This window comes from Ranitomeya variabilis, chromosome 5 (assembly GCF_051348905.1).
Source record: "Ranitomeya variabilis isolate aRanVar5 chromosome 5, aRanVar5.hap1, whole genome shotgun sequence".
Lineage (NCBI taxonomy): Eukaryota > Metazoa > Chordata > Amphibia > Anura > Dendrobatidae > Ranitomeya > Ranitomeya variabilis.
This window is the reverse complement of record NC_135236.1, coordinates 592,943,203-592,959,890: the sequence shown is the minus strand read 5'-3', so window position 1 is coordinate 592,959,890 and position 16,688 is coordinate 592,943,203. Positions and strand designations below refer to the sequence as shown.

General features: G+C 34.0%; 8 non-coding genes across 8 annotated transcripts; all 8 read left to right on the top strand.

Moving 5' to 3' along the window:
- The first annotated feature begins 3,967 nt into the window (after nt 1-3,967).
- Nucleotides 3,968-4,049, top strand: TRNAL-UAG (transfer RNA leucine (anticodon UAG)). Its single transcript has one exon. It is a non-coding gene; the product is annotated as a tRNA-Leu (tRNA).
- Nucleotides 4,050-4,280: 231 nt separating this feature from the next.
- On the top strand, nt 4,281-4,362 carry TRNAL-AAG (transfer RNA leucine (anticodon AAG)). Its single transcript has one exon. It is a non-coding gene; the product is annotated as a tRNA-Leu (tRNA).
- Nucleotides 4,363-5,318: 956 nt separating this feature from the next.
- On the top strand, nt 5,319-5,400 carry TRNAL-UAG (transfer RNA leucine (anticodon UAG)). The gene has a single exon. It is a non-coding gene; the product is annotated as a tRNA-Leu (tRNA).
- A 231-nt stretch (nt 5,401-5,631) lies between these two features.
- On the top strand, nt 5,632-5,713 carry TRNAL-AAG (transfer RNA leucine (anticodon AAG)). The gene has a single exon. It is a non-coding gene; the product is annotated as a tRNA-Leu (tRNA).
- Nucleotides 5,714-6,967: 1,254 nt separating this feature from the next.
- Nucleotides 6,968-7,049, top strand: TRNAL-AAG (transfer RNA leucine (anticodon AAG)). The gene has a single exon. It is a non-coding gene; the product is annotated as a tRNA-Leu (tRNA).
- A 1,864-nt stretch (nt 7,050-8,913) lies between these two features.
- Nucleotides 8,914-8,995, top strand: TRNAL-UAG (transfer RNA leucine (anticodon UAG)). The gene has a single exon. It is a non-coding gene; the product is annotated as a tRNA-Leu (tRNA).
- A 231-nt stretch (nt 8,996-9,226) lies between these two features.
- On the top strand, nt 9,227-9,308 carry TRNAL-AAG (transfer RNA leucine (anticodon AAG)). The gene has a single exon. It is a non-coding gene; the product is annotated as a tRNA-Leu (tRNA).
- Nucleotides 9,309-13,264: 3,956 nt separating this feature from the next.
- TRNAL-AAG (transfer RNA leucine (anticodon AAG)) lies at nt 13,265-13,346 on the top strand. Its single transcript has one exon. It is a non-coding gene; the product is annotated as a tRNA-Leu (tRNA).
- Nucleotides 13,347-16,688: the final 3,342 nt, after the last annotated feature.

The following is a 16,688-nucleotide window of genomic DNA, read 5'->3' as shown; positions in this document are numbered from 1 at the left end:
CACTGCTGCTAACATATTGAGGTTTTGAAAACCTTTTCAGCTTATATTTATGATTTTGCTAATAGAAAAATTAGCATATTTTTGTATGAGTGCGTGCTTTGCTTTTTTGGAAAAGACAAAAGATAGAATCATTGCTTTTTCCTTTTTGTTTAGAGACCTATCCATTTTCCACAATTCACAAGTTTAAAATGTAGTCAGATACACTAAACTTACTCTCAGGAAGCTCTTTTAATGATGCATTAGGTAACATGGCCGAGCGGTCTAAGGCGCTGGATTAAGGCTCCAGTCTCTTTGGAGGCGTGGGTTCAAATCCCACTGCTGCCAGTATTATGAGGTTTTGAGAACCCTTTGATCTAATTCTGAGGATTTTGTATTTCCATGAGTGTGTGCATTTCTGTTTTGGAAAAGACAGTTTTAGACTTTAGTTTAGAGACTTACCTAAATTTTAACAGACTTGTGGGTTCAAATGCCACTAGTATGAGTTCTTTTAAACCTTTTTATCTTATTCTTATAATTATGCTAACATGCAAAATTAGCATATGCTTTAAACCCACTGCTGCCAGTATTATGAGATCTTGAAATGTTTTTGTACTTATTCTTATGATTTTGCTAACATGCAAATTAGCATGTGATTTAATCTTCTTTTGTATTTGCATGATTTTCCAGTTTTCAGTTCAGATAAAGACTGTTGAAAGAATCCTTGCTTTTTTCTAATGTTTAGAGACATGCCCATTCAAATCCCACTGCTGCCATTATTATGAGGTTTTGAGAACCCTTTGATCTAATTCTTATGATTTTGTATTTTCATGAGTGTGTTAATTTCTGTTTAGGAAGAGACAGTTGAAAGAATCTTTGATTTTTCCTATTGTTAAGAGACTTACCCATATTCCAACAGACTTGTGAGTTCAAATCCCACTGCTGCCACTAGTATGAGTTCTTTTAAACCTTTTTATCTCATTCTTATAATTATGCTAACATGCAAAATTAGCATATGCTTTAATCTCACTGCTGCCAGTATAATGAGATCTTGAAATGTTTTTGTACTTATTCTTATGATTTTGCTAGCATGCAAATTAGCATGTGATATAATCTTCTTTTGTATTTGTATGATTTAGCAGTTTTCAGTTAAGATAAAGACCGTTGATAGAATCTTTGTTTTTGCCTAATGTTTAGAGACATGCCCATTTTCCAAAATGTACTAATTTTAAATGTTGTCAAATGTACTTCACTTTCTCTAAGGAAGCTTAATTAACCATGCTGTTTAAGGTAGCATGGCCGAGTGGTCTAAGGCGCTGGATTTAGGCTTCAGTCTCTTTGGAGGCGTGGGTTCAAATCCCACTGCTGCCAACATATTGAGGTTTTGAAAACTTTTTCAGCTTATATTTATGATTTTGCTAATAGAAAAATTAGCATATTTTTGTATGAGTGCGTGCTTTGCTTTTTTGGAAAAGACAAAAGATAGAATCATTGCTTTTTCCTTTTTGTTTAGAGACCTATCCATTTTCCACAATGCACAAGTTTAAAATGTAGTCAGATACACTAAACTTACTCTAAGGAAGCTCTTTTAATGATGCATTAGGTAGCATGGCCGAGCGGTCTAAGGCGCTGGATTAAGGCTCCAGTCTCTTCGGAGGCGTGGGTTCAAATCCCGCTGCTGCTAGTATTATGAGGTTTTGAGAACCCTTTGATCTAATTCTGAGTATTTTGTATTTCCATGAGTGTGTGCATTTCTGTTTTGGAAAAGACAGTTGAAAGAATCATTGATTGTTCCTATTGTTTAGAGACTTACCTAAATTTTAACAGACTTGTGGGTTCAAATGCCACTAGTATGAGTTCTTTTAAACCTTTTTATCTTATTCTTATAATTATGCTAACATGCAAAATTAGCATATGCTTTAAACCCACTGCTGCCAGTATTATGAGATCTTGAAATGTTTTTGTACTTATTCTTATGATTTTGCTAACATGCAAATTAGCATGTGATTTAATCTTCTTTTGTATTTGCATGATTTTCCAGTTTTCAGTTCAGATAAAGACTGTTGAAAGAATCCTTGCTTTTTTCTAATGTTTAGAGACATGCCCATTCAAATCCCACTGCTGCCATTATTATGAGGTTTTGAGAACCCTTTGATCTAATTCTTATGATTTTGTATTTTCATGAGTGTGTTTATTTCTGTTTAGGAAGAGACAGGTGAAAGAATCTTTGATTTTTCCTATTGTTAAGAGACTTACCCATATTCCAACAGACTTGTGAGTTCAAATCCCACTGCTGCCACTAGTATGAGTTCTTTTAAACCTTTTTATCTCATTCTTATAATTATGCTAACATGCAAAATTAGCATATGCTTTAATCTCACTGCTGCCAGTATAATGAGATCTTGAAATGTTTTTGTACTTATTCTTATGATTTTGCTAGCATGCAAATTAGCATGTGATATAATCTTCTTTTGTATTTGTATGATTTAGCAGTTTTCAGTTAAGATAAAGACCGTTGATAGAATCTTTGTTTTTGCCTAATGTTTAGAGACATGCCCATTTTCCAAAATGTACTAATTTTAAATGTTGTCAAATGTACTTCACTTTCTCTAAGGAAGCTTAATTAACCATGCTGTTTAAGGTAGCATGGCCGAGTGGTCTAAGACGCTGGATTTAGGCTTCAGTCTCTTTGGAGGCGTGGGTTCAAATCCCACTGCTGCCAACATATTGAGGTTTTGAAAACTTTTTCAGCTTATATTTATGATTTTGCTAATAGAAAAATTAGCATATTTTTGTATGAGTGCGTGCTTTGCTTTTTTGGAAAAGACAAAAGATAGAATCATTGCTTTTTCCTTTTTGTTTAGAGACCTATCCATTTTCCACAATGCACAAGTTTAAAATGTAGTCAGATACACTAAACTTACTCTAAGGAAGCTCTTTTAATGATGCATTAGGTAGCATGGCCGAGCGGTCTAAGGCGCTGGATTAAGGCTCCAGTCTCTTCGGAGGCGTGGGTTCAAATCCCGCTGCTGCTAGTATTATGAGGTTTTGAGAACCCTTTGATCTAATTCTGAGTATTTTGTATTTCCATGAGTGTGTGCATTTCTGTTTTGGAAAAGACAGTTGAAAGAATCATTGATTGTTCCTATTGTTTAGAGACTTACCTAAATTTTAACAGACTTGTGGGTTCAAATGCCACTAGTATGAGTTCTTTTAAACCTTTTTATCTTATTCTTATAATTATGCTAACATGCAAAATTAGCATATGCTTTAAACCCACTGCTGCCAGTATTATGAGATCTTGAAATGTTTTTGTACTTATTCTTATGATTTTGCTAACATGCAAATTAGCATGTGATTTAATCTTCTTTTGTATTTGCATGATTTTCCAGTTTTCAGTTCAGATAAAGACTGTTGAAAGAATCCTTGCTTTTTTCTAATGTTTAGAGACATGCCCATTCAAATCCCACTGCTGCCATTATTATGAGGTTTTGAGAACCCTTTGATCTAATTCTTATGATTTTGTATTTTCATGAGTGTGTTAATTTCTGTTTAGGAAGAGACAGTTGAAAGAATCTTTGATTTTTCCTATTGTTAAGAGACTTACCCATATTCCAACAGACTTGTGAGTTCAAATCCCACTGCTGCCACTAGTATGAGTTCTTTTAAACCTTTTTATCTCATTCTTATAATTATGCTAACATGCAAAATTAGCATATGCTTTAATCTCACTGCTGCCAGTATTATGAGATCTTGAAATGTTTTTGTACTTATTCTTATGATTTTGCTAGCATGCAAATTAGCATGTGATATAATCTTCTTTTGTATTTGTATGATTTAGCAGTTTTCAGTTAAGATAAAGACCGTTGATAGAATCTTTGTTTTTGCCTAATGTTTAGAGACATGCCCATTTTCCAAAATGTACTAATTTTAAATGTTGTCAAATGTACTTCACTTTCTCTAAGGAAGCTTAATTAACCATGCTGTTTAAGGTAGCATGGCCGAGTGGTCTAAGGCGCTGGATTTAGGCTCCAGTCTCTTTGGAGGCGTGGGTTCAAATCCCACTGCTGCCAACATATTGAGGTTTTGAAAACTTTTTCAGCTTATATTTATGATTTTGCTAATAGAAAAATTAGCATATTTTTGTATGAGTGCGTGCTTTGCTTTTTTGGAAAAGACAAAAGATAGAATCATTGCTTTTTCCTTTTTGTTTAGAGACCTATCCATTTTCCACAATTCACAAGTTTAAAATGTAGTCAGATACACTAAACTTACTCTCAGGAAGCTCTTTTAATGATGCATTAGGTAGCATGGCCGAGCGGTCTAAGGCGCTGGATTAAGGCTCCAGTCTCTTTGGAGGCGTGGGTTCAAATCCCACTGCTGCCAGTATTATGAGGTTTTGAGAACCCTTTGATCTAATTCTGAGTATTTTGTATTTCCATGAGTGTGTGCATTTCTGTTTTGGAAAAGACAGTTGAAAGAATCATTGATTGTTCCTATTGTTTAGAGACTTACCTAAATTTTAACAGACTTGTGGGTTCAAATGCCACTAGTATGAGTTCTTTTAAACCTTTTTATCTTATTCTTATAATTATGCTAACATGCAAAATTAGCATATGCTTTAAACCCACTGCTGCCAGTATTATGAGATCTTGAAATGTTTTTGTACTTATTCTTATGATTTTGCTAACATGCAAATTAGCATGTGATTTAATCTTCTTTTGTATTTGCATGATTTTCCAGTTTTCAGTTCAGATAAAGACTGTTGAAAGAATCCTTGCTTTTTTCTAATGTTTAGAGACATGCCCATTCAAATCCCACTGCTGCCATTATTATGAGGTTTTGAGAACCCTTTGATCTAATTCTTATGATTTTGTATTTTCATGAGTGTGTTAATTTCTGTTTAGGAAGAGACAGTTGAAAGAATCTTTGATTTTTCCTATTGTTAAGAGACTTACCCATATTCCAACAGACTTGTGAGTTCAAATCCCACTGCTGCCACTAGTATGAGTTCTTTTAAACCTTTTTATCTCATTCTTATAATTATGCTAACATGCAAAATTAGCATATGCTTTAATCTCACTGCTGCCAGTATTATGAGATCTTGAAATGTTTTTGTACTTATTCTTATGATTTTGCTAGCATGCAAATTAGCATGTGATATAATCTTCTTTTGTATTTGTATGATTTAGCAGTTTTCAGTTAAGATAAAGACCGTTGATAGAATCTTTGTTTTTGCCTAATGTTTAGAGACATGCCCATTTTCCAAAATGTACTAATTTTAAATGTTGTCAAATGTACTTCACTTTCTCTAAGGAAGCTTAATTAACCATACTGTTTAAGGTAGCATGGCCGAGTGGTCTAAGGCGCTGGATTTAGGCTCCAGTCTCTTTGGAGGCGTGGGTTCAAATCCCACTGCTGCCAACATATTGAGGTTTTGAAAACCTTTTCAGCTTATATTTATGATTTTGCTAATAGAAAAATTAGCATATTTTTGTATGAGTGCGTGCTTTGCTTTTTTGGAAAAGACAAAAGATAGAATCATTGCTTTTTCCTTTTTGTTTAGAGACCTATCCATTTTCCACAATGCACAAGTTTAAAATGTAGTCAGATACACTAAACTTACTCTCAGGAAGCTCTTTTAATGATGCATTAGGTAGCATGGCCGAGCGGTCTAAGGCGCTGGATTAAGGCTCCAGTCTCTTTGGAGGCGTGGGTTCAAATCCCACTGCTGCCAGTATTATGAGGTTTTGAGAACCCTTTGATCTAATTCTGAGGATTTTGTATTTCCATGAGTGTGTGCATTTCTGTTTTGGAAAAGACAGTTTTAGACTTTAGTTTAGAGACTTACCTAAATTTTAACAGACTTGTGGGTTCAAATGCCACTAGTATGAGTTCTTTTAAACCTTTTTATCTTATTCTTATAATTATGCTAACATGCAAAATTAGCATATGCTTTAAACCCACTGCTGCCAGTATTATGAGATCTTGAAATGTTTTTGTACTTATTCTTATGATTTTGCTAACATGCAAATTAGCATGTGATTTAATCTTCTTTTGTATTTGCATGATTTTCCAGTTTTCAGTTCAGATAAAGACTGTTGAAAGAATCCTTGCTTTTTTCTAATGTTTAGAGACATGCCCATTCAAATCCCACTGCTGCCATTATTATGAGGTTTTGAGAACCCTTTGATCTAATTCTTATGATTTTGTATTTTCATGAGTGTGTTAATTTCTGTTTAGGAAGAGACAGGTGAAAGAATCTTTGATTTTTCCTATTGTTAAGAGACTTACCCATATTCCAACAGACTTGTGAGTTCAAATCCCACTGCTGCCACTAGTATGAGTTCTTTTAAACCTTTTTATCTCATTCTTATAATTATGCTAACATGCAAAATTAGCATATGCTTTAATCTCACTGCTGCCAGTATAATGAGATCTTGAAATGTTTTTGTACTTATTCTTATGATTTTGCTAGCATGCAAATTAGCATGTGATTTAATCTTCTTTTGTATTTGCATGATTTTGCAGTTTTCAGTTCAGATAAAGACTGTTGAAAGAATCCTTGCTTTTTTCTAATGTTTAGAGACATGCCTATTTTCCAAAATATACTAATTTTAAATGTTGTCAAATGTACTTCACTTTCTCTAAGGAAGCTTAATTAACCATGCTGTTTAAGGTAGCATGGCCAAGTGGTCTTAGGCGCTGGATTTAGGCTCCAGTCTCTTTGGAGGCGTGGGTTCAAATCCCACTGCTGCCAACATATTGAGGTTTTGAAAACCTTTTCAGCTTATATTTATGATTTTGCTAACAGAAAAATTAGCATATTTTTTTATGAGTGCGTGCTTTGCTTTTTTGGAAAAGACAAAAGATAGAATCATTGCTTTTTCCTTTTTGTTTAGAGACCTATCCATTTTCCACAATGCACAAGTTTAAAATGTAGTCAGATACACTAAACTTACTCTAAGGAAGCTCTTTTAATGATGCATTAGGTAGCATGGCCGAGCGGTCAAAGGCGCTGGATTAAGGCTCCAGTCTCTTAGGAGGCGTGGGTTCAAATCCCACTGCTGCCAGTATTATGAGGTTTTGAGAACCCTTTGATCTAATTCTGAGTATTTTGTATTTCCATGAGTGTGTGCATTTCTGTTTTGGAAAAGACAGTTGAAAGAATCATTGATTTTTCCTATTGTTAAGAGACTTACCCATATTCCAACAGACTTGTGAGTTCAAATCCCACTGCTGCCACTAGTATGAGTTCTTTTAAACCTTTTTATCTCATTCTTATAATTATGCTAACATGCAAAATTAGCTTATGCTTTAATCTCACTGCTGCCAGTATAATGAGATCTTGAAATGTTTTTGTACTTATTCTTATGATTTTGCTAGCATGCAAATTAGCATGTGATATAATCTTCTTTTGTATTTGTATGATTTAGCAGTTTTCAGTTAAGATAAAGACCGTTGATAGAATCTTTGTTTTTGCCTAATGTTTAGAGACATGCCCATTTTCCAAAATGTACTAATTTTAAATGTTGTCAAATGTACTTCACTTTCTCTAAGGAAGCTTAATTAACCATGCTGTTTAAGGTAGCATGGCCGAGTGGTCTAAGGCGCTGGATTTAGGCTTCAGTCTCTTTGGAGGCGTGGGTTCAAATCCCACTGCTGCCAACATATTGAGGTTTTGAAAACTTTTTCAGCTTATATTTATGATTTTGCTAATAGAAAAATTAGCATATTTTTGTATGAGTGCGTGCTTTGCTTTTTTGGAAAAGACAAAAGATAGAATCATTGCTTTTTCCTTTTTGTTTAGAGACCTATCCATTTTCCACAATGCACAAGTTTAAAATGTAGTCAGATACACTAAACTTACTCTAAGGAAGCTCTTTTAATGATGCATTAGGTAGCATGGCCGAGCGGTCTAAGGCGCTGGATTAAGGCTCCAGTCTCTTCGGAGGCGTGGGTTCAAATCCCGCTGCTGCTAGTATTATGAGGTTTTGAGAACCCTTTGATCTAATTCTGAGTATTTTGTATTTCCATGAGTGTGTGCATTTCTGTTTTGGAAAAGACAGTTGAAAGAATCATTGATTGTTCCTATTGTTTAGAGACTTACCTAAATTTTAACAGACTTGTGGGTTCAAATGCCACTAGTATGAGTTCTTTTAAACCTTTTTATCTTATTCTTATAATTATGCTAACATGCAAAATTAGCATATGCTTTAAACCCACTGCTGCCAGTATTATGAGATCTTGAAATGTTTTTGTACTTATTCTTATGATTTTGCTAACATGCAAATTAGCATGTGATTTAATCTTCTTTTGTATTTGCATGATTTTCCAGTTTTCAGTTCAGATAAAGACTGTTGAAAGAATCCTTGCTTTTTTCTAATGTTTAGAGACATGCCCATTCAAATCCCACTGCTGCCATTATTATGAGGTTTTGAGAACCCTTTGATCTAATTCTTATGATTTTGTATTTTCATGAGTGTGTTAATTTCTGTTTAGGAAAAGACAGTTGAAAGAATCATTGATTTTTCCTATTGTTAAGAGACTTACCCATATTCCAACAGACTTGTGAGTTCAAATCCCACTGCTGCCACTAGTATGAGTTCTTTTAAACCTTTTTATCTCATTCTTATAATTATGCTAACATGCAAAATTAGCATATGCTTTAATCTCACTGCTGCCAGTATTATGAGATCTTGAAATGTTTTTGTACTTATTCTTATGATTTTGCTAGCATGCAAATTAGCATGTGATATAATCTTCTTTTGTATTTGTATGATTTAGCAGTTTTCAGTTAAGATAAAGACCGTTGATAGAATCTTTGTTTTTGCCTAATGTTTAGAGACATGCCCATTTTCCAAAATGTACTAATTTTAAATGTTGTCAAATGTACTTCACTTTCTCTAAGGAAGCTTAATTAACCATGCTGTTTAAGGTAGCATGGCCGAGTGGTCTAAGGCGCTGGATTTAGGATCCAGTCTCTTTGGAGGCGTGGGTTCAAATCCCACTGCTGCTAACATATTGAGGTTTTGAAAACCTTTTCAGCTTATATTTATGATTTTGCTAATAGAAAAATTAGCATATTTTTGTATGAGTGCGTGCTTTGCTTTTTTGGAAAAGACAAAAGATAGAATCATTGCTTTTTCCTTTTTGTTTAGAGACCTATCCATTTTCCACAATTCACAAGTTTAAAATGTAGTCAGATACACTAAACTTACTCTCAGGAAGCTCTTTTAATGATGCATTAGGTAGCATGGCCGAGCGGTCTAAGGCGCTGGATTAAGGCTCCAGTCTCTTTGGAGGCGTGGGTTCAAATCCCACTGCTGCCAGTATTATGAGGTTTTGAGAACCCTTTGATCTAATTCTGAGGATTTTGTATTTCCATGAGTGTGTGCATTTCTGTTTTGGAAAAGACAGTTTTAGACTTTAGTTTAGAGACTTACCTAAATTTTAACAGACTTGTGGGTTCAAATGCCACTAGTATGAGTTCTTTTAAACCTTTTTATCTTATTCTTATAATTATGCTAACATGCAAAATTAGCATATGCTTTAAACCCACTGCTGCCAGTATTATGAGATCTTGAAATGTTTTTGTACTTATTCTTATGATTTTGCTAACATGCAAATTAGCATGTGATTTAATCTTCTTTTGTATTTGCATGATTTTCCAGTTTTCAGTTCAGATAAAGACTGTTGAAAGAATCCTTGCTTTTTTCTAATGTTTAGAGACATGCCCATTCAAATCCCACTGCTGCCATTATTATGAGGTTTTGAGAACCCTTTGATCTAATTCTTATGATTTTGTATTTTCATGAGTATGTTAATTTCTGTTTAGGAAGAGACAGTTGAAAGAATCTTTGATTTTTCCTATTGTTAAGAGACTTACCCATATTCCAACAGACTTGTGAGTTCAAATCCCACTGCTGCCACTAGTATGAGTTCTTTTAAACCTTTTTATCTCATTCTTATAATTATGCTAACATGCAAAATTAGCATATGCTTTAATCTCACTGCTGCCAGTATAATGAGATCTTGAAATGTTTTTGTACTTATTCTTATGATTTTGCTAGCATGCAAATTAGCATGTGATATAATCTTCTTTTGTATTTGTATGATTTAGCAGTTTTCAGTTAAGATAAAGACCGTTGATAGAATCTTTGTTTTTGCCTAATGTTTAGAGACATGCCCATTTTCCAAAATGTACTAATTTTAAATGTTGTCAAATGTACTTCACTTTCTCTAAGGAAGCTTAATTAACCATGCTGTTTAAGGTAGCATGGCCGAGTGGTCTAAGGCGCTGGATTTAGGCTTCAGTCTCTTTGGAGGCGTGGGTTCAAATCCCACTGCTGCCAACATATTGAGGTTTTGAAAACTTTTTCAGCTTATATTTATGATTTTGCTAATAGAAAAATTAGCATATTTTTGTATGAGTGCGTGCTTTGCTTTTTTGGAAAAGACAAAAGATAGAATCATTGCTTTTTCCTTTTTGTTTAGAGACCTATCCATTTTCCACAATGCACAAGTTTAAAATGTAGTCAGATACACTAAACTTACTCTAAGGAAGCTCTTTTAATGATGCATTAGGTAGCATGGCCGAGCGGTCTAAGGCGCTGGATTAAGGCTCCAGTCTCTTCGGAGGCGTGGGTTCAAATCCCGCTGCTGCTAGTATTATGAGGTTTTGAGAACCCTTTGATCTAATTCTGAGTATTTTGTATTTCCATGAGTGTGTGCATTTCTGTTTTGGAAAAGACAGTTGAAAGAATCATTGATTGTTCCTATTGTTTAGAGACTTACCTAAATTTTAACAGACTTGTGGGTTCAAATGCCACTAGTATGAGTTCTTTTAAACCTTTTTATCTTATTCTTATAATTATGCTAACATGCAAAATTAGCATATGCTTTAAACCCACTGCTGCCAGTATTATGAGATCTTGAAATGTTTTTGTACTTATTCTTATGATTTTGCTAACATGCAAATTAGCATGTGATTTAATCTTCTTTTGTATTTGCATGATTTTCCAGTTTTCAGTTCAGATAAAGACTGTTGAAAGAATCCTTGCTTTTTTCTAATGTTTAGAGACATGCCCATTCAAATCCCACTGCTGCCATTATTATGAGGTTTTGAGAACCCTTTGATCTAATTCTTATGATTTTGTATTTTCATGAGTGTGTTTATTTCTGTTTAGGAAGAGACAGGTGAAAGAATCTTTGATTTTTCCTATTGTTAAGAGACTTACCCATATTCCAACAGACTTGTGAGTTCAAATCCCACTGCTGCCACTAGTATGAGTTCTTTTAAACCTTTTTATCTCATTCTTATAATTATGCTAACATGCAAAATTAGCATATGCTTTAATCTCACTGCTGCCAGTATAATGAGATCTTGAAATGTTTTTGTACTTATTCTTATGATTTTGCTAGCATGCAAATTAGCATGTGATATAATCTTCTTTTGTATTTGTATGATTTAGCAGTTTTCAGTTAAGATAAAGACCGTTGATAGAATCTTTGTTTTTGCCTAATGTTTAGAGACATGCCCATTTTCCAAAATGTACTAATTTTAAATGTTGTCAAATGTACTTCACTTTCTCTAAGGAAGCTTAATTAACCATGCTGTTTAAGGTAGCATGGCCGAGTGGTCTAAGGCGCTGGATTTAGGCTTCAGTCTCTTTGGAGGCGTGGGTTCAAATCCCACTGCTGCCAACATATTGAGGTTTTGAAAACTTTTTCAGCTTATATTTATGATTTTGCTAATAGAAAAATTAGCATATTTTTGTATGAGTGCGTGCTTTGCTTTTTTGGAAAAGACAAAAGATAGAATCATTGCTTTTTCCTTTTTGTTTAGAGACCTATCCATTTTCCACAATGCACAAGTTTAAAATGTAGTCAGATACACTAAACTTACTCTAAGGAAGCTCTTTTAATGATGCATTAGGTAGCATGGCCGAGCGGTCTAAGGCGCTGGATTAAGGCTCCAGTCTCTTCGGAGGCGTAGGTTCAAATCCCGCTGCTGCTAGTATTATGAGGTTTTGAGAACCCTTTGATCTAATTCTGAGTATTTTGTATTTCCATGAGTGTGTGCATTTCTGTTTTGGAAAAGACAGTTGAAAGAATCATTGATTGTTCCTATTGTTTAGAGACTTACCTAAATTTTAACAGACTTGTGGGTTCAAATGCCACTAGTATGAGTTCTTTTAAACCTTTTTATCTTATTCTTATAATTATGCTAACATGCAAAATTAGCATATGCTTTAAACCCACTGCTGCCAGTATTATGAGATCTTGAAATGTTTTTGTACTTATTCTTATGATTTTGCTAACATGCAAATTAGCATGTGATTTAATCTTCTTTTGTATTTGCATGATTTTCCAGTTTTCAGTTCAGATAAAGACTGTTGAAAGAATCCTTGCTTTTTTCTAATGTTTAGAGACATGCCCATTCAAATCCCACTGCTGCCATTATTATGAGGTTTTGAGAACCCTTTGATCTAATTCTTATGATTTTGTATTTTCATGAGTGTGTTAATTTCTGTTTAGGAAAAGACAGTTGAAAGAATCATTGATTTTTCCTATTGTTAAGAGACTTACCCATATTCCAACAGACTTGTGAGTTCAAATCCCACTGCTGCCACTAGTATGAGTTCTTTTAAACCTTTTTATCTCATTCTTATAATTATGCTAACATGCAAAATTAGCATATGCTTTAATCTCACTGCTGCCAGTATTATGAGATCTTGAAATGTTTTTGTACTTATTCTTATGATTTTGCTAGCATGCAAATTAGCATGTGATATAATCTTCTTTTGTATTTGTATGATTTAGCAGTTTTCAGTTAAGATAAAGACCGTTGATAGAATCTTTGTTTTTGCCTAATGTTTAGAGACATGCCCATTTTCCAAAATGTACTAATTTTAAATGTTGTCAAATGTACTTCACTTTCTCTAAGGAAGCTTAATTAACCATGCTGTTTAAGGTAGCATGGCCGAGTGGTCTAAGGCGCTGGATTTAGGCTCCAGTCTCTTTGGAGGCGTGGGTTCAAATCCCACTGCTGCTAACATATTGAGGTTTTGAAAACCTTTTCAGCTTATATTTATGATTTTGCTAATAGAAAAATTAGCATATTTTTGTATGAGTGCGTGCTTTGCTTTTTTGGAAAAGACAAAAGATAGAATCATTGCTTTTTCCTTTTTGTTTAGAGACCTATCCATTTTCCACAATTCACAAGTTTAAAATGTAGTCAGATACACTAAACTTACTCTCAGGAAGCTCTTTTAATGATGCATTAGGTAGCATGGCCGAGCGGTCTAAGGCGCTGGATTAAGGCTCCAGTCTCTTTGGAGGCGTGGGTTCAAATCCCACTGCTGCCAGTATTATGAGGTTTTGAGAACCCTTTGATCTAATTCTGAGGATTTTGTATTTCCATGAGTGTGTGCATTTCTGTTTTGGAAAAGACAGTTTTAGACTTTAGTTTAGAGACTTACCTAAATTTTAACAGACTTGTGGGTTCAAATGCCACTAGTATGAGTTCTTTTAAACCTTTTTATCTTATTCTTATAATTATGCTAACATGCAAAATTAGCATATGCTTTAAACCCACTGCTGCCAGTATTATGAGATCTTGAAATGTTTTTGTACTTATTCTTATGATTTTGCTAACATGCAAATTAGCATGTGATTTAATCTTCTTTTGTATTTGCATGATTTTCCAGTTTTCAGTTCAGATAAAGACTGTTGAAAGAATCCTTGCTTTTTTCTAATGTTTAGAGACATGCCCATTCAAATCCCACTGCTGCCATTATTATGAGGTTTTGAGAACCCTTTGATCTAATTCTTATGATTTTGTATTTTCATGAGTGTGTTAATTTCTGTTTAGGAAGAGACAGTTGAAAGAATCTTTGATTTTTCCTATTGTTAAGAGACTTACCCATATTCCAACAGACTTGTGAGTTCAAATCCCACTGCTGCCACTAGTATGAGTTCTTTTAAACCTTTTTATCTCATTCTTATAATTATGCTAACATGCAAAATTAGCATATGCTTTAATCTCACTGCTGCCAGTATAATGAGATCTTGAAATGTTTTTGTACTTATTCTTATGATTTTGCTAGCATGCAAATTAGCATGTGATATAATCTTCTTTTGTATTTGTATGATTTAGCAGTTTTCAGTTAAGATAAAGACCGTTGATAGAATCTTTGTTTTTGCCTAATGTTTAGAGACATGCCCATTTTCCAAAATGTACTAATTTTAAATGTTGTCAAATGTACTTCACTTTCTCTAAGGAAGCTTAATTAACCATGCTGTTTAAGGTAGCATGGCCGAGTGGTCTAAGGCGCTGGATTTAGGCTTCAGTCTCTTTGGAGGCGTGGGTTCAAATCCCACTGCTGCCAACATATTGAGGTTTTGAAAACTTTTTCAGCTTATATTTATGATTTTGCTAATAGAAAAATTAGCATATTTTTGTATGAGTGCGTGCTTTGCTTTTTTGGAAAAGACAAAAGATAGAATCATTGCTTTTTCCTTTTTGTTTAGAGACCTATCCATTTTCCACAATGCACAAGTTTAAAATGTAGTCAGATACACTAAACTTACTCTAAGGAAGCTCTTTTAATGATGCATTAGGTAGCATGGCCGAGCGGTCTAAGGCGCTGGATTAAGGCTCCAGTCTCTTCGGAGGCGTGGGTTCAAATCCCGCTGCTGCTAGTATTATGAGGTTTTGAGAACCCTTTGATCTAATTCTGAGTATTTTGTATTTCCATGAGTGTGTGCATTTCTGTTTTGGAAAAGACAGTTGAAAGAATCATTGATTGTTCCTATTGTTTAGAGACTTACCTAAATTTTAACAGACTTGTGGGTTCAAATGCCACTAGTATGAGTTCTTTTAAACCTTTTTATCTTATTCTTATAATTATGCTAACATGCAAAATTAGCATATGCTTTAAACCCACTGCTGCCAGTATTATGAGATCTTGAAATGTTTTTGTACTTATTCTTATGATTTTGCTAACATGCAAATTAGCATGTGATTTAATCTTCTTTTGTATTTGCATGATTTTCCAGTTTTCAGTTCAGATAAAGACTGTTGAAAGAATCCTTGCTTTTTTCTAATGTTTAGAGACATGCCCATTCAAATCCCACTGCTGCCATTATTATGAGGTTTTGAGAACCCTTTGATCTAATTCTTATGATTTTGTATTTTCATGAGTGTGTTTATTTCTGTTTAGGAAGAGACAGGTGAAAGAATCTTTGATTTTTCCTATTGTTAAGAGACTTACCCATATTCCAACAGACTTGTGAGTTCAAATCCCACTGCTGCCACTAGTATGAGTTCTTTTAAACCTTTTTATCTCATTCTTATAATTATGCTAACATGCAAAATTAGCATATGCTTTAATCTCACTGCTGCCAGTATAATGAGATCTTGAAATGTTTTTGTACTTATTCTTATGATTTTGCTAGCATGCAAATTAGCATGTGATATAATCTTCTTTTGTATTTGTATGATTTAGCAGTTTTCAGTTAAGATAAAGACCGTTGATAGAATCTTTGTTTTTGCCTAATGTTTAGAGACATGCCCATTTTCCAAAATGTACTAATTTTAAATGTTGTCAAATGTACTTCACTTTCTCTAAGGAAGCTTAATTAACCATGCTGTTTAAGGTAGCATGGCCGAGTGGTCTAAGACGCTGGATTTAGGCTTCAGTCTCTTTGGAGGCGTGGGTTCAAATCCCACTGCTGCCAACATATTGAGGTTTTGAAAACTTTTTCAGCTTATATTTATGATTTTGCTAATAGAAAAATTAGCATATTTTTGTATGAGTGCGTGCTTTGCTTTTTTGGAAAAGACAAAAGATAGAATCATTGCTTTTTCCTTTTTGTTTAGAGACCTATCCATTTTCCACAATGCACAAGTTTAAAATGTAGTCAGATACACTAAACTTACTCTAAGGAAGCTCTTTTAATGATGCATTAGGTAGCATGGCCGAGCGGTCTAAGGCGCTGGATTAAGGCTCCAGTCTCTTCGGAGGCGTGGGTTCAAATCCCGCTGCTGCTAGTATTATGAGGTTTTGAGAACCCTTTGATCTAATTCTGAGTATTTTGTATTTCCATGAGTGTGTGCATTTCTGTTTTGGAAAAGACAGTTGAAAGAATCATTGATTGTTCCTATTGTTTAGAGACTTACCTAAATTTTAACAGACTTGTGGGTTCAAATGCCACTAGTATGAGTTCTTTTAAACCTTTTTATCTTATTCTTATAATTATGCTAACATGCAAAATTAGCATATGCTTTAAACCCACTGCTGCCAGTATTATGAGATCTTGAAATGTTTTTGTACTTATTCTTATGATTTTGCTAACATGCAAATTAGCATGTGATTTAATCTTCTTTTGTATTTGCATGATTTTCCAGTTTTCAGTTCAGATAAAGACTGTTGAAAGAATCCTTGCTTTTTTCTAATGTTTAGAGACATGCCCATTCAAATCCCACTGCTGCCATTATTATGAGGTTTTGAGAACCCTTTGATCTAATTCTTATGATTTTGTATTTTCATGAGTGTGTTAATTTCTGTTTAGGAAGAGACAGTTGAAAGAATCTTTGATTTTTCCTATTGTTAAGAGACTTACCCATATTCCAACAGACTTGTGAGTTCAAATCCCACTGCTGCCACTAGTATGAGTTCTTTTAAACCTTTTTATCTCATTCTTAT